The 22,241-nt window shown below is 46.9% G+C and overlaps 1 long non-coding RNA gene across 1 annotated transcript in view; it reads left to right on the top strand.

Annotated features, from left to right (window-relative positions):
• LOC119977139 overlaps positions 1 to 22,241 on the top strand; it is a 49,542-nt gene that overhangs the window by 19,581 nt on the left and 7,720 nt on the right. Inside the window, exon 3 of the long non-coding RNA XR_005463126.1 lies at positions 15,858 to 16,073. This is a non-coding gene — a long non-coding RNA (uncharacterized LOC119977139). The remainder of the gene's footprint in view (positions 1 to 15,857; positions 16,074 to 22,241) is intronic.

The following is a 22,241-nucleotide window of genomic DNA, read 5'->3' as shown; positions in this document are numbered from 1 at the left end:
AATTTGTTTTCCTTTTTCGTTAGGCAGCCCTTAGGCCGCCATCCCACATGCTATTTACATCCAGGAACATTCGGATGGTAAACTAGCAAAGCCTGCGAGACGGCTCGCAGAAGAAGGATTGTTAGGTGTATTCTGGTCTTCAAATTCGCTTTTGAAAAAAAAAAAATGAGGGGAGTCACAGGGTGTGACTTGGCCAGTCATTTTTAAAGGGTCAATTGGAATATAAAAGACAGATGCACTAACAGGTAAAGATCTTAAACTGTGTATTGACAGATACTGTGCTTGATCCCATAGCTTTCAAAGGACGAGACAGGGATCGAAGCAAGGATTGTCCATACAGGAGGAAGAAAGAAGGAAAACCAAGTTGAAGATGATGGAAGCTCACCTATTGTTGTTAACTGTTATATTTGTATGTGTGGAAACAAGACACGTTTCCCCCACAACCCCCACAGTAAATGTTTCCCTTACAACCACTCCCCAGTGCTCAGCTCTGATCAGTGAGGTTCAGACCTGGTGCACTAAATTTATGACATGGTACTCCATGTCATACGTAATCGAATCACTACTGGTGATTGCGATCCTCGTTATCCTTGTACAGACCCTCAGGTTGAGGAAGTGGAAGAGGAGAGCCTCCCGTTCTTGCCCTTCCGTCTATGGAGTTCGATCTCCTATTTTCCGATTTCATCAATCCCCTTTGCCCCATGATGAATAAAGCACTGTGTAATGAATAAAAATTTGACCCTGTATTGTATTGTCCTATACTCGACTGCCGAGTTAGGAAATGTGATGTTGTGGTGTGAATGGTTAAGGTTTTAGAGTGTGAGGAAATGTTTAAGTAAAGTTAAGGATAATCGTGATAGGTAGAGGTTCCCAGTTTATGGTAATGCATGTCCCCTTTGACATAGCGCCAAGTAGAGATGTAAGGTAAAAAAAATTTTCTTCCCATAGTTTAAGATAGAGTAGCCCAGGAACTGGCAAGAGGTCAGGGGACACAAAGAAGGCAACCCAGATGCACTCAAGGCGACGTACATTGTGATCCTTCACAATATTTTGATTGTGAGGATCACAAGGAGGGAATGTAGCCACCTAAAATGGACGCTGAGCTACAAATTAAGCCAAGCGCTAAGACTGCTGGGAAACAGACAGTTTAGCCAGAACAGCAGTCTGCAAAGAGAGCATTTTGCATTCTGCAAGCAGCAGAAACCAGTTTGGGCTCAGGTGAGAAGACCTTAGCTAGGTGCAAATGGCAAAACGCTTTGCATGCTAATGAGGCAATCAGACCTGAACACCCACACAATAGATACATTTGATTCTGAATGGACACATTTGAATCAAGGCCCAGACATCGAGGCACCAGAAACCTCCAAACAAAAGGGCATAAGAAACGCCCCCCCCATCACGGAGACCCCCTCGCATTGGGGAATTAAAACAGTATCGATGAGGAATTGACCCAATAGGTAAAGCCCGCCCAAGAAGAGGGAAGGACAATGGGATCCCTATAAAAGACAGGGACCTCGTGTTGTCCGGTCTGTTTTTTTCCGTGCTCCGGCTCTGACCAAGACCTTGAAGATCCAATCTGACTCCAGCCGTCGAGCACCAGCCGCCGAACCGTAAGTGCCAGTACGACGCTCGCTACGCGAACTAAGCCCGCTAGAACCCCCAGTGACCAGAACGCTTGCTGAAGGTTGCAGCCCAAGACCAGGACGAAGGCCTCGCTCCCTGACCTTGCCTGTTCCTGTTAGATAAGTATTCTGATTACTTTAGTTTAGTCATAGCTTAGTCTCTTAGTGTGTGCATGAATATTTATTATTACTGTATAATAAATATTATCGTTTGGACCTTACTAATCGGTGTATCGTCTTTATTACTTTGAACTTGACCTTGGAATACTCGTGACGTTGTCTATACGGCAACTGGCGACTCCTAAGCTGAATAAATACATAAGACAGAGCCTAGTGGTGTTAAGCACTTGGAAGTTAATACACCCCAATAAACGCGTTTTACGCCCATAGCAAAACGTGCAACAGGGAGTAGCTCTGGGAATACTCAGGAGTTTGTACAGGGCTCCACCCTTGGCTCCACCCATGACTCCTCCCCCTGGACTACTGTATAAATACCCTTGTCCAGAGCCAGCCTGCAGTTCATCGAGAGTTCAACGGGTAACAGGCTGGCTCTGTAGTAAGTAGATTAAAAGCACTGTTCATATCTTAAAGCACGTGTCTAGTGAATTGATGGTTCCATCAACATTGTCCCATTATTTATCCTTGTGATGCACAAATTCCATCTCCCTTCTCTTGGAGGGATATCAGTGGACCGCCCCCGACCATCCTCGCGTCTCTGGGAGACCACAGACCTGAGCCCTGAGGGAGACCTCTCGGATACCTCCATTGAAGAGGCATCGCATCTGTCACCCGCACCCTCCACCAGCACAGATACTCACACTTCGGTGGAATTAAGTAGGAGGCAGGCTTCTGAGTCACTCACTGGTCAGCACTTCACTATTGAAGCTCCACAGCATATAGGGGAAGGAACATTCCAGGGAATCAGCATTTGGAGGGACACCGGAACCCAGTACTCTGCTGAGCTCCTGGCAGATGATGTGTTCCTGGGCCTGGTCATCCCAGAGCTGCTGGAACTGGAAAGGCAGTGTCGGGAGCATCAGGAAGGGATGACAGCATCCCTCCTCAGACTGTAAGGTTAACTGGAAGAATCCCATCGCCTTCTGTTCGAGGAGATGATGCTGTCACTCCTATGCAACAAGGCCAACTCTGCGATGGTGGCATCCGCAGTGGAAACCTTGGCACAGGGCATGCATTCCATGGTGGGGGATATCCGCTTCAACACTCAGTTCATGACCAACATAGCTGAGGACATGAGCTCCATGGTGCTGGATTTCAACTTCATGGTGTAGGCACTGGTGGGAATCCATGAGTGTCAGCATCATAGTGGGGCTTCTGGATCTCATTATAGCTGCATCCAGTAAATTAATTTTAAAAAGACTGCTGCCTAGGTGTGGAGTTCCACACTGCAGTCGTCCTCCCCCCAATGCGAGGGTCTTCATCGAACCCCACCCAGGCATCTCAGAGCCGCCCCCGGTGCTGACCCTCTGTAATGACCTTCTCCCACCCAGTTTCCAGCTCCCACGAGGACAGACAGTCCCTCAGAGGTGATGTGAGCACAAGCCCAGCAAGGAGGACACAGGAAGTGATGCCTGCATGCCAGTCTCCAGACCCCTTAAAGCAGGGGCGCCCCAAAATCAAGGGAATGTAAGGCCTGCAAGGAGCCCCCCCCCCCCCCCCCCCAAGAGATTGAGAGACTGAGCCCCACTCCCGGTCCCAACTTGAACTTATCCATGTCCCCCATGACCTTGCCAGTCCACCCTGAGAATTTAACACCCTGGAGGGTGATGGCTGACTGACAGCTCAGAGGTGAGGCCGCCAGGTTCACGTTTATATAAGCCCGTTGTAATGGCTGTTGGAACTGGCTGAATATTCAGTGAGTGGAGGTCCCGGGGTGAGTGCGCACTGATGACATGCTAATCTACTAAAATGAGGTTCCCAGCTCTAGTGGCGCGATTCGCGTTCCTCCCCTGGAGAGGGAGGATGAAAATCGGAAATCCCGATCTCACCAGAGACAATCGCATTTTCTGATTCTCTGCAGGTTTGCCCCCACGTCACCGTTCTCACTGATGGCTAACGCAGGCCCAAAATCAGCCCCAGAATAACTGTCCTCAGAAAACATGAAACCTAATTAGAAACAGAACTTGGCAAAGAACACATATAGCAGCTTAAGCCAATAATCACAATCTAGTTTACTAAACACTGCTCAAACAAGGTGGTATACATCATTAACTTCATTCTACCCAATGAATCTTCAATCAACCAAATGTACATTGTACAGGCAATTAACCATGCACTCTACATGAATTCTGTGCATCAGAGAGAAATGGAATGCTCTATTTGCTAAACAGGAATATGATTGCACGTTAAAGTGGATTTGCAGCTTGTTCACATTTGTAGGATTTGATCCTAATTTAGACATGCATCTTTCAGAGTTAATTACCAGTTTGAAAACTAAAGTTCATAAAACGTATTGCTTGTCAGACTGCAATATTTTCAAAGTTGAACTTGGTGACATTGCAACTACAAAGAGCTCACTTCCTATACAGTGCCTCAAAATCACCAGCATCAAAGATGGAGCAGATGCAATAAAGTCACAAGCAGTGAAGGAGAGGTTCTGCCAAGTTAGAGAATGGAGTGCAGGATCATGGTGCTGGTAGGGGGTGGTTTGGGGAAGAGGGCACAGGGTGATTGCAGTGACTGTATTCAGTCCAAAGATATGCAGGTTAGGTGTATTGGCCACGCTAAATTGCCCTCTTACTGTCCAAAGGCTAGGTGGGGTTACAGGGATAAGGTGGGGGATAGGGTTTAGGTAGGGCGCTCTTTGCAGACGCGATGGGCCGAATGGCTTCCTTCTGCTCTATAGGGATTCTATGATTTGTCTCTTATTTGGGTTTGAGCAGAAACACTGATTATAGTTATTTTTGTATTGAATGGTCCATTTTACAATGTGGTGACTGATCACAGGTGGGGAAAAAAGAAACATTCAACTGGAAACTACGAACAAAGCTGCATTGGTGTTCAGAGATTGTAATTTAACTTCACCAAACTAGATAGTGCAGATCCACAATAATAGCTTTGTACTACAATTGCTGACTAAAGTAGTCTTCAGGCCAGCTGTATGAAATGGGATTTTCAATTCAAAGCTGGTTGTTAACCCAGCGAGGGTCTGCCGCATTAGAGAATGAGGTATGGATTCCTGGGGCGAGTGAGAGGGAGCCTGAGGACGGAATTCTCCCATTGGGGACTAAATCCAATGCTGGGGGTGGGAATGTAAAGTGCTTCCCACTGCAGAGGCCAGTAGAATATTTTCTGGCCCCAACCTAACTAATTATGCAACCGGGTGTTTTGCGCTGTATTCCATGGTAGCACAGTCCTGATGGTGTGTAGTCCGATGTCATATCCGGGCCCCATATTGAAAAGATGCACAACATCACTGACCCACTATTGAAGAAAAAAAGGACCTCCTGAAAATGAAGATGAATCTCCAGGCACATTCTGAAACTGGAAGATGGACTTTCTGAAAAAGAAGATGGCTCTTCTGAAACATTCTGAGGCTGGAAGATGGACCTCCTCCAGGGCACTGAATCTGGAAGATCCATCTGAAGATGCTCCCCCCACCCACTGCTGTGGTATTCCCAGGTCTAGGGTTGATGACGGCCTCCATCCCGAACTCCAGACATTGTTCAAGTAAGTCTTAACAATTGCATGCCACTTTGTGCCCACATAGTTCGTACCAGCGTGTTTCCCCACTGGCGCCGTGGAGAATCAGGTGTGAGTGAAAGATTCTGATCGGGCCTTCATCTGCATCTCGTTAGCGGGATACAAATCAGTTTCACGCTGTCCTCCAGCGGGTTTCTCGATCTGCCATGGCGGTTACGGCGGAACAACCCACAGGAAATTCACACTGACATAAAACCAATTTTTGGACTTCCTGCCACATTCCAACCCCTGCCCACCATTGAACCCACTGGCGGGGGAGGGGGAGAATCCTGTCCTGATAGACTCCACTGGTAATGGTGGGAGACCAGAGCACTAGGCAGCACAGAGTGCAGGAGAGGAGTGATGAGAGGTGGCCAGCGGTGGGCAGGGCTGCTCCTTGACCTGCAGGTCGCGAGAGGCGGGAATGACTGGCACAGCAAAGAGAGTAGCTGAAAGAGGAACATCATTTCTGACTTTAACCGGCATTGGTTGATCATGAGCACACCAATGATATCAGCGGCAGTAGAATCTACACATGTGCTGGTTGATACAGTGTGAGTTAAGTGTACATGTGCAACTCTATCTGGCAGCCGAGGTCAGGACTTATAATGTGCTGAACTGTGTTCCATTAAGCTGAGCTGTCTGATCATTTCACATTGTTCACAGCACAGTTTAACACTGAAACAAAACATAAATTGAATCTTTAACCATTGTAAGTAACCCAATATTACATTTGCAGCTACAATAGACATTCAGTGCCATCAGAAAGATAGGAAAACATTCCAAGTACTTTGAGAAGTTCTGTAAAATTCTTATTTCTAGCCTGATTGCCAGAATGTTTCTTTCTTCTCATTATTGACTCTAGCTTTGCCATCTATTTTTATGGTTTCCACTGTGGGACTCCCACTTTTTACCCCTTTTCTTGGGTCACAGGATCACACAATGGGGTTTACATTAGCATGACCTTTGTACTTTTGTCTTTTGGAAGTAGATTAAAAATAACAACAGAGAGAAACCAAGCTCAACAGGCAACTCAGTAGGCATTTAGCATGCATCTGGAAATACTCCCACTCCACATTATTAAGTCTGTAACATTACTGCCTCCCACTGACCCAGGAGGATTACCTGTGGAGGATGTGACTGGGACTGCAGCAGGTGCTGAGGGAACCAACAAGCGGGAAAAACACACTTGACCTCATCCTCATCAACCTGCCTGCTGAAAATGGATCTGTCCATGACAATATCATCAGAAGTGACCACCACACAGTCCTTGTGGAGACAAAGTTCCAAATTCACATTAAGGACACCCTCCATCGTGTTGTGTGGCACTACCACTGTGCTAAATGGGATAGACTTCGAACAGATCTAGAAACTCAAGACTGGGCACCCATGAGGCGCTGTGGGCCATCAGCAGCAGAATTGTACTCAACCACAATCTGCAACCTCATGGCCTGGCACATCCTCACTCTACCATTACCACCAAGACAGGGGATCAACCCTAGTTCAATGAAGAGTGCAGGAGGGCCATGCCAGGAGCAACAACAGGCATACCTAAAAATGAGGTGTAAATCTGGTGATGTTACAACACAGGACTACTTGTGTGCCAAACAGCATATGCATCAAGTAATAGACAGAGCTAAGCGCTTTCACAATGGACACATCAGATCTAAGCTCTGTAGTTCTGCCGCATCCAGCCATGAATGGTGGTGGACAATTAAACAGCTCACTGGAGGAGGAGGCTCCACAAATATCCCCTTCCTCAATGAGGAGGAGTCCAGCACATCTGTGCAAAAGACAAGGCTGAAGCATTGGCAACAATCTTCAGTCAGAAGTGACGAGTGGATGATCCATCTTGGTCTCCTCCGGCGGACACCAGCATCACCAGCCAATATGATTCACTCAATGGATATCAAGGAGCAGCGGAAGGCACTAGAGGGGGAAGTGGGATTTAGAGATGGGCCTAAGGCTAGAGGAAGGAGTGTGGAGTGCGATGCTGCATAGGGTGAACATTACCTCCTCCTATGCTAGGTTGAGACTGATACAATTTAAAGTAGTACATAGCGTGCACTTAACAAAGACGTTTATGAGTGGATTCTTCCCTGAGGTGGAGGACAGTGTAGCCACCTGGGGTGGCCATGTCCCGATTTCAAAATAGATACTCGCAAAGAGTGCAGTGAAAAATGGACAACAATAGAAAAACAAGCAGGTGCAAGGTTCCTGTGGATTGGAACTTGCAGAACCCAGACAGAACTGAAACTACAAGCCATTAGCATTGTAATGAGCTATCTCCGGGGACAAAAAGAAACATTGAAACAATCGGTACCAGGACAGACTTCCCGGCGCCAGTGGAGGCTAAAACAAAGGCAGGCCAACGGTTACCTAGAGCCCGCCCAACGATCAGGGAATGACCCCGTTATTGGAGAGAATCGATACAAACGATTGGGACCTGGTCCAATTAATTGGGACCAAGTCCAGGGTCCGCCCAGAAGGGCGCAAAACCCCTGGGGGCTATAAAACAGAGTCCCCAAGGTCAGTTCGCTCTCTTGAGAACGCTTAGCTTCTCCATCTTCACCTTGGCATTTGGCTCTCAGTGACGAGAGGCCCGCCAAGCAGCAGCCAAGTAAGTCTAAGGTCAACGCACGCTACAACATAGATGCTCCTAGCTACTATTCTATACCAGTTCGAAGCCAGCCGTATCAGAACCGGACAACGGCCATTGTTCCTCTGACTGAGTGGGCCGCTCGAAGCTAAGTATAGGCTTTTAGTAGTAGTTGTAGTTTAGTGAGTAGAGTTTGTGTGTGAGTAATAATTGACTGTGTGTGTAAATAAATGTGCATTGATTTCAAACTTACTAACTAGTGTATTGAGTCATTGATCAGTACTTGGCTTTGAACCTTGTGGCAGTATCAGAAAGATACCTGGCGACTCTTGAGCAAAGGTAATTAAAACAGAGCAAATTAAGGGAAAGCATAACGAGCAACATTTACTGGCGACCTCTGACGGGACTCGACTTAGAAGTGGCCCCCCCACTCCGAGAGAACCCAAAATTTGAATTAGAAATCCAATTGGAAACAGAAGAACCACAAGAATTTAAGCAGTACTGATCAATCCTCCAGAATTCGGAAGTGTGTTATTGCATGTGTACTAACAGGGATTTAAGGTAAACCTGAGAGATTTTGTTGCGTAAAACTGTCGGGAGTTTTGTAGGCCGGAAACTGGCGTAAGCCGTATCCGTGTCTACATCACCGCTTTATCACCCCCTGTTCCAAATTTAATAGAGAACCCAGAGATAGGAAAAATGGCAATGAAGGCAATGGAACGCCTTATGAACCCACAGGAATTCGAGGTTGCAGCGACCAGCAGAGTAGGACAGTGTCCCGTTTGGGAAGAGGAAATTAGGAAGTACCTCAAAGGAAGTACCTGGTGACTCTTGAGCAAAGATAATTAAAACAGAGCAAATTAAGGGAAAGCATAACAAGCAACAACAAGGATGAGCGTTGTTCAGGGGGCCTGTGACTCATTCGTACATGCTCTGGTCCTGCCCCAAGCTAGTTGGGTTCTGGATCTCATTTTTTGAGATCATGTTGAAGATCGTTGGGGTCAAACTAGAGCCATGTCCGCTGATGGCGATCCTTGGGGTGTCAGACTCCTGAGATCTCCTTGAACAGGGGTAGGAGGGTGGTGGAGGCTGACATCTTGGCCTTTGCCTCCTTGGTAGCCCTGGAGGCGACTCCTGCTTGGATGGAGGTCGGCGGTGCCACCCGGGGCCTTGGCATGATTGAGTGACCTGGCAGAATTCCTGCGATTGGAAAAGATTAAATATACCCTGAGAGGGCCAGAAGAAAGGTTCTATTCCAGATGGAATCACTTCCTTCAGAGACCTGTTCATGGTCAGCAGTTAGGGAGATGGACACGAGGGTTAGATGGGGAGGGGGTAAGGGTGGAAGGATAGTGGGGCTGAGGTGGATTGGGGATTTAGAGTTGTAGCTGTTACTTCGTTAAAATAAAAATGACAAATTATATTTGTATGTAAGAATTTGATAATGTTTGGAATAAAATTTATCTATTTTAAAAAAAGGATAGCATTGTTAGTGGCTGTGAAGTTAATAATAATCTTTATCAGTGTCACAAGTAGGCTTACATTAACATTGCAATGAAGTTCCTGTGAAAATGTGCTGTAGCCGCATTACAGGGTGTAGGTGGAGCGATGAAAGGGTCTAAGCCAATCAACTGTGCATAAAGCAAGTTCCGGATGCAATATTTCCTAGAATCAGCTGGCAGCAGCATTCTCTGACATTGCAACTTCACAGAGTGGCAAGCTGGTTTGATGTCTTAGGAGTCACAGATTGCACCATATTGCTGTTTCTACTGTATTAACTGCTAATGAAGTTGTCTCCTCTACATTGGGGAGACCAAACCAGATTGGGTGATTGTTTTGTGTAGAAACCCTGTTCAATCCACAGGAGTGATCCCGGGGCCGACGAAAGTCCCGCCCCCGCCATGTCCAGAATTCTCCCACCCGCAAAAGGTCGGCGTGCCGCCAATCCCGCCGCCCGCCTCGGAGAATGGCGGGGGCCGGCGGGAGGCTACGGGTTTCTGTGCTGCCGTTATTCTCCGGCCCGCGATGGGCCAAAGTCCCGCCGCTGGGAGGCCTCTCCTGCCGCCGAGGTTTGAACCACCTCTGGTGGCGGCGGGATCGGTGGCGTGAGCGGGCCCCCGGGGTGCTGGGGGGTCGCGTGGCGATCGGACCCCGGGGGGTGCCCCCACGGTGGCCAGGCCCGCGATCGGGGCCCACCGATCGGCGGGCGGGCCAGTGCCGTGGGGGCACTCTTTCTCTTCCGCCGCCGCCACGGCCTACACCATGGTGGAAGCGGAAGGGAATCCCCCAGCGCGCATGCGCCGGTGGTGACGTCAGCACCGGCGCATGCGCGAACCGGCGAAGGCCTTTCGGCCAGCCCTGGCGGCGGGCGGCGGGCGTCAAAGGCTGTTGGTGCCGGTTTTGGCGCCAGTCGGCGTGGTGCCAACTGCTCCGGCGCGGGCCTAGTGTTTGACGCACTCTGCTCCGCCGGGACGCACAGGGTAGGGGAGAATCCCGCCCCTGATCACCTGTTATTTAAAATCTCGGGCGCGATTCTCCGACCCCCACGCCGGGTGGGAGAATTGCGGGAGGGCCAGGCGAATCACACCACGCCGCCCTGGCACCCCCCGCGATTCTCTTCCCCCCCCCCAAAATGGCGTGTCGTGTTTTGCGACAGGCCACTCGGGGAATTGCCGCTCATCGTTTCTAACGCCGACCGCCGATTCTCCAGCCTGGATGGTACGAGTGGCCTGCCGAACCCGACCGGTTCACACCGACGCCAACCACACCTGGTCGTTGCCGGCGTGAACAGCACGCGATCGGTGTGTGTGGGGCCTGTGGGGGGGGTGGAGGGAGGATCGAGCACCACGGGCATCCTGAGGAGGTGTCTGGCCCGCGATCGGTGCCCACCGATCGTCGGGTCGGCGTCTCTAAAAGACGCACTCTTTTCCCTCCGCAGCCCCGCAAGATCAAGCCGCCATGTCTTGCGGGGCAGCGGAGGGGAAGACGGCAACTGCGCATGCGCGGGCTGGCGCCGGCCAACCTGCGCATGCGCAGCTGACGTCACTTAGACGCCGCATCATTCCCGGCGAGCCGCTTTGATGCAAGCATCAAGGCCCGGCGCCCGAGATTCTCGCTCCTAGCCCCCTGGTGGGGGGGGAGGAATAGGGGGCGAGGAGCGGTCTCCGACGCCGGAGTGAAACACTCCGGGTTTCACTCCGGCGTCGGCTGTTTGTCTCCCTTTGGGAGAATTGCGCCCCTCTGCTCCAATCCCACTCTGACCTTTCTGTCCCCAACCTCGTACAATATTTCTATAAACTGCAATGTAACCTTGAGGACCAGTACCTCATCTTCCAATTAGACACATTAGAGCTTCCCAGACTCAGCATTGAGTTCAACAATTTCACACTTAACCATTGCCCCCATTTTATTTTGTTTCCTTTTGTGTGGCAGCATTGATAATAATTCTGCTTTCCAATTTACGCCTCCTCCAGAACCTTTTGTTTCTTATCTCATTACCATCTCCTCCTCCAACTCATACTTTCACCTCTTCCCTCAGAAAAGCAGTTGAAAGGTCATCGACCTGGAATGTTAACTCTCTCTTCACAGATGCTGTCTACTTCCAATAGTAACTGTTTATTTTTAAAATTTCACATTTCCAGCATTCGCAATAGCTTCCTTTTCCCACCTTAGTCTTTCTCAACCTGTTAGCCTATCCCCTGTCAAAGAATGTACACATTTAGAATGACCTTTGAGTTGAATGATTGTTCAACTTGACAGTTCATCATGCAGTCAAAGTCCATATGAGATCTTTACTATGGTGATTGCATGTAAGGCTATGAGTGAAGGAGTACTTGGAAAAAAAGCTGAGTGTCTAAAGGGTACACCATGCTGCCTCCAAGGCATTGATGACAAATAATGCACTTGATTTAACATAGAATAAGGAGTGGACAAGTCCACAGAATCTCTAAAGTGCAGAAGGAGGCCATTCAGTCCTTTAAGTTTGCACTGCCCCTCCGAAAGAGCACTCTACCCAGGCCCACTACCCCACCCTATCCCCATAACCCTGTGCATTGATCGTGGCTAATCCACCTAACCTGAACATAATTGGACGGTGAGAAGAAATCAGAGCACACCTACCCAGACATGGGAAGAATGTGCAAACTCCACACGGTCACCCAAGGCCAGAATTGAACCCAGGTCTTTGGTGCCATGAGGCAGCAGTGCGAGCCACTGTGCCACCATGCTGCCCATTGTAGCTAACATACTTAACAAGATATACTGTTGGGGATGTGGCTGATTTCTCTGATCTTATCTGGCCTGTTAAGGCTATTAAACATCTTGCACCACTGACATATCACACATGGCACCCTTGAGGAGGAACTTTAGTCCATATAATTATCTCCTTCAATTGAAGGCCTCAAAAAGTTGAGGGTTAATGTACTTTCCAGCACATCTCTCAGGTTTTCAACTCTTGTTTTTCAATAAAAAACAATGGTTGCCAACCTCCATAAACTAACGCAAGTATTCAAATTGTACATCATCATGCCGTTTACTTTGCTTCTGTTCCGATTTTCCTATCAGAAGCAAGAATACGGCACAGAGTCCATCTGCGTTATTTAAATGAAAGTGAATCTGTTCAGAACTGCTGGGGTCATTTCTGGGACAGGTGGCAGCAATCCTATCCCACTACACAAAAATAATCCCACCGGAAAGGATAATCTTGCCTGCGATGTGCTAATATTCTCTATTTATCACAAAAAGCCTGCATTCCTCCATGATACCCAGATGAAGACTCCTCCAGATGTGCATCATACAGAACACTACAGCAAATTTATCACAGTTCACTTGTTTGCCTCACATTACAAAGTCCCTTCAACTCAGGCCAGTCTTATTTAAGTAAAAACAAATTGTACAACATAGCAATATTTCTGATCTTCTCAAATGCCATCTTTGCAGCTACATACCCTGCTCAAACAACCAACAAACAAACAACTTTTTGAGGATGACCATTTATTGACCTCAGGGATTTGCTATTCATTCCAGGGAGGAGTATTACATATTGCCTGTACAGAAGGAGAGAAACATTTAGATTTGATGAATACCGTTGGACTGATCATCCATATCTCCATGTACATCCAATCAACCACACCAATACCGCAGGAGAGCCAGCGAAGCACGAACCTTTTGTTGCCTGGCCAACCATCATTCAGAAGTTCCCAGAAAACTTACATTGCTTCCAAAGTTTTTCAGAACAGTGTCCCCTCCTGAATTAACAATTTCATAACATGGAAATGTAATAGTTGTTGTCACATTCCAATCCCATGGAGAGTAGCTGGAGGTGGTTATTTAAGATTCTTTAATAGCAGGTGTTGTAAATGGCTTGGATCGATAATTGAATCCCTTCTGAGCCTATTTTTAAAAAACATGTCATCCTTTGATAATTGATTCAATGTCTCAGGGTAAGATTAATTTAGCAGTTCTGACCAAGGCATCTTCATTTACAATACCTGTCTTGGCTTAGTGGGAGCACCCTGACTTCTAAGTCAGAAGATGGTCATTTTAAGTCCTACCCCAAAGGTAGGGGGCAGATTACTTAAACTGACACTTAAATGTGATATGGAGCGAATGATGGAATTTTGGAGGTGATGTGTCTCTAATGGGACATAAATCTCAGATCCCATCAAGCCCTCTCAAATGAATGTAAAATAAAACTATGTCATTCCCAATACAAATGGTAATTAATCACCCTTCTGAACTCCCTTAGTGCCCATATTCGGTGTGCTTTTCCTGTCCTAGTGTTTCTGGGCAATGCTGCAGTGGCTACAAGTTACAGTGGAGGAAACTGCAGATGGCCTTGCAGGAAGACCCCGAGTTACTCTCAGTCTCCACAGAACCACTGCCACTCAGCATTCTGAGCAATGTATTGAAGGGCAGATTGCTGAATTGCTCTGATATCTTGCAAGTCCCTTTAAACATAGTTTTTCACTACTTTAATGCAGTTCCAACCTCCGTGGCAGCATTGCATGGGCAAAATCTGAGCTTACGTGACAATTAACTGAGCTCAATCTACAGGCGGCACGGTGGCGCAATGGTTAGCACTGCTGCCTCATGGTGCCAAGGACCCGGGCTCAATCCCAGCCCTAGGTCACTGTCCGTGAGGAGTTTGCACATTCTCCCCGTGATTGTGTGGGTCTCACCCCCACAACCCAAAAGATGTACAGGGTAGATGGATTGGACATTAAATTGCCCCTTAATGGGGCAAAGATCTGTGCCTAGTTGGTGCTGGATGCTACCACGCTCCTTGACAGTGACTCCAAGCTTTCTGGCAGGTCTGCAATGCAACCAGCATTTCAGCATTCCCTTGTCCTCCTCTGTAGCACTACCCCTGCATGACCTCGCCCTCTGATGAGCTGGCATCTCTGCTATCCTTTGTCCTGTACCTGATGTGATAACCCTCATGAGGATCATGAGGAATAATCCACTGATCCCTATGTGGGGCTCGTTGAGTACAAGTTACCATGGTAATGGGCTGAGGCCTGTCCAGCTCGGACTCGTTATCGAGCCTTTTAAATACTATCCTGGATCTGGACTGGGAGTTCCTGTTAGTTCCAGGCTGGGATACTTGTGCTGTGTGCCACCGGTACGGCTTTACTTTTGAGTTAAAATAAATTTGGTTTTGGGGGACCTGTTCATAGACGGGACCTTCCCCAGCCTGAAAACGCTGGAGGAGAAATTCAGTTTGCCCCCTGGAAACGCTTTCAGATACCTTCATGTATGCGCCTTTCTGAAAAAACATGTGGTATCATTTCCGCGGTTACCCTCGCGCAGGATACAGGATAGGGTGGTCTCCAGCACCTGGTGTAGGGGAGGGGAAGGTTTCAGACATCTACCGGGAACTTCAGGAGGCAAAGGAAGCCCCTGTAGAGGAGCTTAAGGGCAAATGGGAGGAGGAGCTAGGCGAGGAGCTGGATGCAGGCCTGTGGGCGGACACCCTAAATAGGGTAAATTCCTCTTCATCATGTGCCAGGCTTAGCTTAATCCAGTTTAAGGTGGTCCACCGGGCACACATGACGGCAACCAGGATGAGCAAGCTCTTTGGGGTTGAGGATAAATATGCGAGGTATGCGGGAAGCCCTGCAGATCATGTCCATATGCCCTGGGTATGCCCAGCTCTTGAGGGATTCTGGCAGGGTTTTCCAAAGGCAATGTCCAAGATCTTAGAGACCTGGGTGGTGCTGAGTCCAGAGATAGCGACCTTTGGTGTGTCAGACGATCCGGGAGTTCAGGAAGTGAAAGAGGCCGACGTCCTGGCCTTTGCCTCCCTGGTAGCCCACGGACGGATCCTTTTAATGTGGAGGGACACGAAGCCCCCGAGTGTAGATACCTGGGTTAGTGACATGGCTGGGTTTCTCAGTCTCGAGAAAATAAAGTTTGCCTTGAGAGGGTCCATGGCAGGGTTCTGTCGGAGGTGGCAGCCGTTCCTCGGCTTTCTAGGCGAGCAGTAAAGGTCAGCATCAGCAGCATCCTGGGGGGGCGGGGGGCGGAATCGTTACATTGTATTGTTCTTTTCTTTGTATATACGGCTAACATTTATTTTGGTCTGTTAATTGTTGCGTACGGTTATGCAAAAAAATTATGTTTTTACAAACATTTTAATTAAAATTTAAAAAATAAATAAATAAATAAATTTGGTTCAACCTTTATCTTCATGTGTCCTGGATTACTACAACTGGCTAGAGGCCACCTATGCCCAGTGTCTCAACAGCTGCAGATCTGACTCGAAGCTCCCCTCTAGAGTAAGTGCATGCAGTTTCAGTAACTGAGCTGTTTGCTACATTATAGCAGTGACTAGACTTCAAGAGTACATAATTGGCTGTAAAACAATTTGGGACATTTGGTGATCATGAAAGGCATTGTAAACATGCAAATCTTTCTTATTTTCTTTCTGGTGGCAGGTGTGAAATCAAGTGATTGTGTTTCTTCTTCATCAATTCCTGCTCTTCCATCTCTTTCTGCTCTACCACTGCCTGGCCAGTTGCAATTCTTGGATATCTGAAAGGAGAAAGGAGAAGTGTATGCTTCCCCATCTGCAACCTGCGAATCAGAAGAGATTGTGGTTTGAGGGGGAAATGGGATGTGACAGGAGGATTGTATACAAGGAAAAACATCAGGTGAGTTTCTCCGTCGGCCGTTGCTGAAATCGGGAAAGGCGATTGGGTGGCAAATCGGTTTTGTTGCCAAAATCGTAGCCGGTGTCGGGTTCACGTCAAATCGCGATTCGCCAGTGCCTCGACAGTGACGTCAATGTGTTCCACTCCGCACATACAGAAATCGCCGTTCACATACCTTCAGCGGGCCTGACCCGGTATTCTCCAGGGTCTCCGCCATCCTCTGCCTCCACCGGGGAGGAATTCCTGACAGTGAGCTTCACTTGTGCTTTTAAAAATTAGTAAGAAGTCTTACAACACCAGGTTAAAGTCCAACATGTTTGTTTCAAACACTAGCTTTCGGAGCACAGCTCCTTCCTCAGGTGAATGAAGAGGTATGTTCCAGAAACATATATATCGACAAAGTCAAAGAAGCAAGACAATGCTTTGAATGCTCGCATGACTTTTCATGCCCACTTTTAGTACTCCTGACTCCTTGCTTACGTTCCTTCCTACTTTCTTTATATTCCTCAAGGGCTTTGCCTGTTCCCAGCCTTCTAGCCCTCAAGAACGCTTCCATTTTCTTTTTGACTAGGCTCACAATATCCCTCATTATCCAAGGTTCCAGAAACTTGCCATACTTATCCTTCATCCTCACAAGAATATGCTGGTTCTGAATTCTTAGCTACTGATGTTTGAAAGACTCCCACATATCAGATGTCAATTTACCCTCTTAACAGCCGCCCCCCCCCCCCCCCACCCCCCCAAATCTAAATTCTTCAGTTCCTGCCTCATAATATTACAATTAGCTTTCACCCAATTCAGCACCTTCACTTTCTTATCCTTATCCACAAGTAGCTTAAAACTTACTGAATTATGGTCACTGTTCCCGAAATGCTCCCCTACTGAAACTTCAACCACCTGCCTGTGCTCATTCCCCAATACCAGGTCCAGTATAGCCCCTTCTCTAGTTGGACTATCTACGTATTATTTCAAGAAGCCCTCCTGGATGCTCCTTACAAATTCTGCCCCATCCAAACCCCCAGCACTAAGTGAGTCCGAGTCAATATAGGGGAAGTTAAAGTCACGCACCACAACAATCCTGTTACTTTACATTATTCCAAAGCCTGTCTTTATATCTGCTGCTGGCTGATGGGAGGCCTGTAGTAAACACCCAGCATTGTGACTGCACCCTTCCTGTTCCTGAGCTCTACCCATATTACCTCACTCCATGAGCACTCTGAGGTGTCCTCCTGCACTACAGCTGTGATATTCTCCTTAACCAGCAATGCAACTCCCCCATCCCTTTTACATCCCCCTCTATCCCACCTGAAGCATCTAAATCCTAGAGCGTTTAGCTGCCCATCCTGTCCTTCCCTCAACCAAGTCTCTGTAACAGCAACAACATCATAGATCCAAGTGCTAATCCAGGCTCTAGGTTCATCTGCCTTACCTGTTACACTTCTCGTATTGAAACAAATGCACTTCAGACCTCCAGTCAGGCTATGTTCAGCAACATCTCCCTGCCTGCTCATCCTCTCAGTCTTACTGCCTTATTCACTAGATCCCCCTCAGCTATTCCACCTTCTGACCTATTGCTCCAGTTCCCTTCCCCTGCCCCATTAGTTTAAACCCTCCCAAGTAATGCTAGCAAACCTCGCGGCCAGGATATTTATGCCCCTCCAGTTTAGAAGCAACCTGTCCGCCTTGTACATGTGCCACCTGCCCGGAGGAAATTCCAAAGGTCCAGATATCGGAAACCCTCCCTCCTGCATCAGCTGTTCAGCCACATGTTTAGCTGTACTATCTATCTATTTCTAGCCTCACTGGCACATGGCACTGGGAGTAATCCCGAGATTACAACCATAGAGGTCCTGTTTTCTTTTAATTTAGAGTACCCAATTCATTTCTTTTCCTCAATTAAGGGGCAATTTAGTGTGGAAAATTCATCAGCCCCACACATCTTTTTGGATTTGTGGTGGTGAGATCCACTCCGACATGGGGAGAATGTGCAAGCTCCACACAGACAGTGAGTGACCCGGGGGTGGGATCGAACCCGGGTCCTCAGCGCTGTGAAGCAACGGTGCTAACCACTGCACTACCATGCCACTCTGAGGTCCTGTTTTTTCTAACTTACTACCGAACTCCCTGAACTCCTGCAGGACTACGTCACTCTTCCTGCCTATATCGTTAGTACCAATGCCGTTATTACCAATGCGTACCACGACCTACGGCTGTTCACTCTCCCCCTTGAAAATATCCCCTGCCTGTTCAGAGGCATCCTAGACCCTGCCACCAGGGAGGCAATATACCATCCTAGAATAAGTGGGCTGTCTTATGAGGATAAGTTGGACAAGCTGGGTTTGGTTTCACTTGAGTTTAGAAAAGTGAGGGGTGACTTGATTGAAGTAGACAAGATCCTGAATGGTTTTGACAAGGTTAACATTGAAAGGATGTTTCCGCTTGTGATTGAGTCCAGAACTAAGGGGCACCATTTTAAATTAGGGGCCGTCCTTATAGGTCAGAGATGAAGAGATTTTTTTTCTCTCAGAGGTTTGTGTGACTTTGAAACTCTGCCTCAGTAGGCAGAGAAAGTGGGATCACTGAATCGTTTTAAGACAAAGGTAGATAGATTCTTGTTAGGCAAGGGTCTCAAATGTTATTGGGGGTAGATAGGGGGCGGGATTCTCCCATTCAGCGGCAGAGTGTCCATGCCGTCGGAACGGGCCGTTAGGAGTACCGATTCTGGCCCCTACAGGGGGCCAGCATGGCGCTGGAGCGGTTCACGCTGCTCCAGCCTCCCATTCCAGCGCAAACTGTTCGCCTCGGGATCCATGCCTGCACAGTGGCGCCGGCATCAATGAGGACATGCGCAGTGGCACCGGCACCAACCTGCACATGCGCAGTGGCCTCCCTCAACGTGCCAGCCCCGATGTAACATGGCGCGGGAGTTCAGGGGCCGGCGCGTAAGAAAATAGCCTCCTTATAATCTGTAAATTATAAATTTGTTGCCCATACCTTGCGTCTGTTTGACCTGAATTCCAACCTACCAGTTTTTGGGAGTTAAAATTTAATCCTTTGTCTGCAAAATGACAGAAACAATCAAAGAACAAAGAATGATAAAGCACAGGAATAGGCCCTTCGGCCCTCCAAGCCTGTACCGATCATAATACCAACCTTTGCCAAAACCCTCAGCACTTCATTGTGCCGTATCCCTCTATGCCCATCCTATCTATGTGTTTGTCAAGATGCCTTTTGAACACCGTTAATGCATCTGCTTCCACAACCTCCCCTGGCAACGTGTTCCAGGCACTCGTCACCCTCTGTGTAAAAAACCTGCCTCGCACATCTCCTCTAAATTTTGCCCCGCTGACCTTAAACATGCTGCCTGGTGACTGACCCCTCCACCCTGGGAAAGAATGCCTGCCCATCCACTCTATCCATGCCCCTCATAATCATGGAGGCCTCTATTAGGTCACCCCTCAACCTCCGTCTTTCTAATGAAAACAGTCCGAGTCTATTCAGCCTCTCCGAATAGCTAACACCCTCCAGACCAGGCAACATCCTGGTAAACCTCCTCTGCACCCTCTCCAATCATAACTGAAAAGTGAACAAAGTAATTAGCAAAAGCTCTAATGCCTCCAAGTGCATTCATTATAGAGTATTAGTACAATTTACTGCAAAATTGAAAACATAAATGCAAAATGTTTTCAGAAAGTTCAGACTCACTTTATTGTATAAATACAATCACATACATACACTTAAAGAGGAGTACATTTGTCATTGAGCATTTCAATTAAGGAAAATGTGCCATTTATATTTACTGGTTTCTATGTCTGTGGAATACAAACAGTATAGTAATGACATGAAGGCACATTATTCACATTTTGTTGCCTTTAATACAATAGTAAAAACAAATAGTGTTGTGTCAAATCATATTTATTCATTAGCCACAGAGCCATTTAATGACAAAGCAAATGGAGGGGACGTTTTCCTCAAAAATCCACAAATATAGTTTGATCATTTATAACCATGCCATCAAAATGTCAATGTTGTATTCTTTTTAAAAATATGCTTGCAGTTTTGTAAGCGGAGAATTGCTTTGGTACCTTCTAAAATGAAAAAATATCATATAAAACTGGAATACTACCAAATGCAAAAAGAATAGGTCTGGCAGTAATTAAAGGCATTTGTTTGGCAGATTGTATTTTGACAAAGCCTTTTATCAGCGGAAAGCAATGTATAAAGCAGCATGAAGTTTCGTCCAGACTATGCATTGTTGACACCATGACAAAATGAAACAGAGGTAGAAATCATTGCATGTAAATGTCATGCTGATGTGACTTGGGAGAACAGTTCCTACAAAATATGGTGGTGAACAGGGATCCCAGTGATTGAAATGCACCGGTAAAGAAGGGTATTCTCTGGGGGCTCGAGGCTGGCTGCAAACCTTTGCAGCATGAGAGCCTGGAGGTTGCAATTTTTGTCAGTCTCCTCCTTGAACCCAGCATGTCAATGGGCAGGGTTCGGACATTGGATTGCAGGAGGCTGCTGCAGAGGATCCAAATGAATGATTTCTAGAAGTCAAGCAGCTGTGAGGCCGTTTGGGAGAAGGTACGAGAGGGCCTGGCATTGGGGGTGGGGTGAGGGTGGAGGAGAGGAGTCCATACATAGCATGAGAGGCCTAAATGTTCGCTGTGGAAACTTCCTGCTGGCTTCCAGCGAGTGTCCCTCTCACTCCTGCTTAGATGAACAGGTTTAAGATCAGGAAACCCAGAAAGCAGCAGGTGGATTGGCGCGGGAAGGTTCCATGACCCTTTCTTACTCCCCTTCCCCTCAGGTCAGGTCTCCTTTAAGCTTTGGAGTTGTGAATGCACTTTCATGCATAACTGCAGAACGATTTCAGGACAGCATCATGTAAAACACAATATTTCAAGTCTTAAACTAAAATAAGAGCTAACCCTAACCCAATTGCACCATCAGATGGGAAGCACATTATTAAGTATCATAACCAAAAATTGGTTTACTTGCTATCTAATAATCCTGTTGGGCCATAAAAAATTGCACACTACAACCTTCCCACTCCAGAAATCTATTGTTTAGCAACAAAGATAATCTGGAAATCTTTTGATCAATATCACTTGTTCCCTCAATGGCATTAGTATCATTTTAATGCTGTACTTTGGAATGCAAACATGGAAAATACCCTATTTGGATAGATAAAACATTTTTTATTACAGCTTTAGAATATTTGATTAGTCTTTTGGGTTTCAGCTAAATATTAGTATCTATGGTGTTTTCCAGTTCACACACTTGCGGTTAAGTTTTCAAATGTCATTCTTTAATCCAGAAAACCTCCGGAATACCGAAACATCTTGGTCCCAAGCATTCCAGATTGGAGAGGTTGCAGTGCACTTAACATAAAAAGTATTGTATTCTTTAAGAGTGGGAGCATAATACAATGAGTTGAGAATACGTAGGTTTTGTTCATGGAATGTTTGATTAACAATGAACAAAAATTCCTCTATCATCAGCTGCCATTTTTTGTGCCCTTGTTTTTTTTTTATTTTCCCCTCTCTTTCCTGCTTTCCTTCCTCTCCAGAAACAACAGTTGGTGTTTTGTACAGTTCACCAACCCAACCACACCCACACAGCACCTTTCCTGACTGCATTATTTATGCAAATCTTGAAAGTGATTTTTCAGATTATTTGACCATCGTAAGTGCCATAGCCAGTCCTTTCCTCACATGTCTTGCATGTATATATTTTTAAACAAGGATCAGAGCAATTGGAAAAGGAAAAGGGTTGATTTATGCCCACCGTCACCCAGGGGCACTACTATCAATAGAGATCAATTAACTCAGCCCAGAGTGGAGAGTTTAGGGACATTTTTGGGCATGGAGTCCCATTCAATGAAATTGGAGAACTTCAAGGCACTCCACAGGAAAACCACTAATGGTCACAAATTCTGTGCACGGACTCCCATCTGTACGCCTGTCGAGTGACCCCAAAGTCAGGAAAGGGGCTTTCTAAACTGTAAATGACTGTCTTTAATTTACAGTAAAACTAACATCAACTTAAACTACAGGAGCGAGCAATTAAACATAATTTCATTGTTAATATGCCAGCAACTCTCACATCCATGTAGTTTAGTTTAATATTGTTAATAAGTCTTTTAAAAAGAAAATAAAT

This window comes from Scyliorhinus canicula, chromosome 14 (assembly GCF_902713615.1).
Source record: "Scyliorhinus canicula chromosome 14, sScyCan1.1, whole genome shotgun sequence".
NCBI classification, from domain to species: domain Eukaryota; kingdom Metazoa; phylum Chordata; class Chondrichthyes; order Carcharhiniformes; family Scyliorhinidae; genus Scyliorhinus; species Scyliorhinus canicula.
This window is presented reverse-complemented; position numbering and strand designations above follow the sequence as displayed.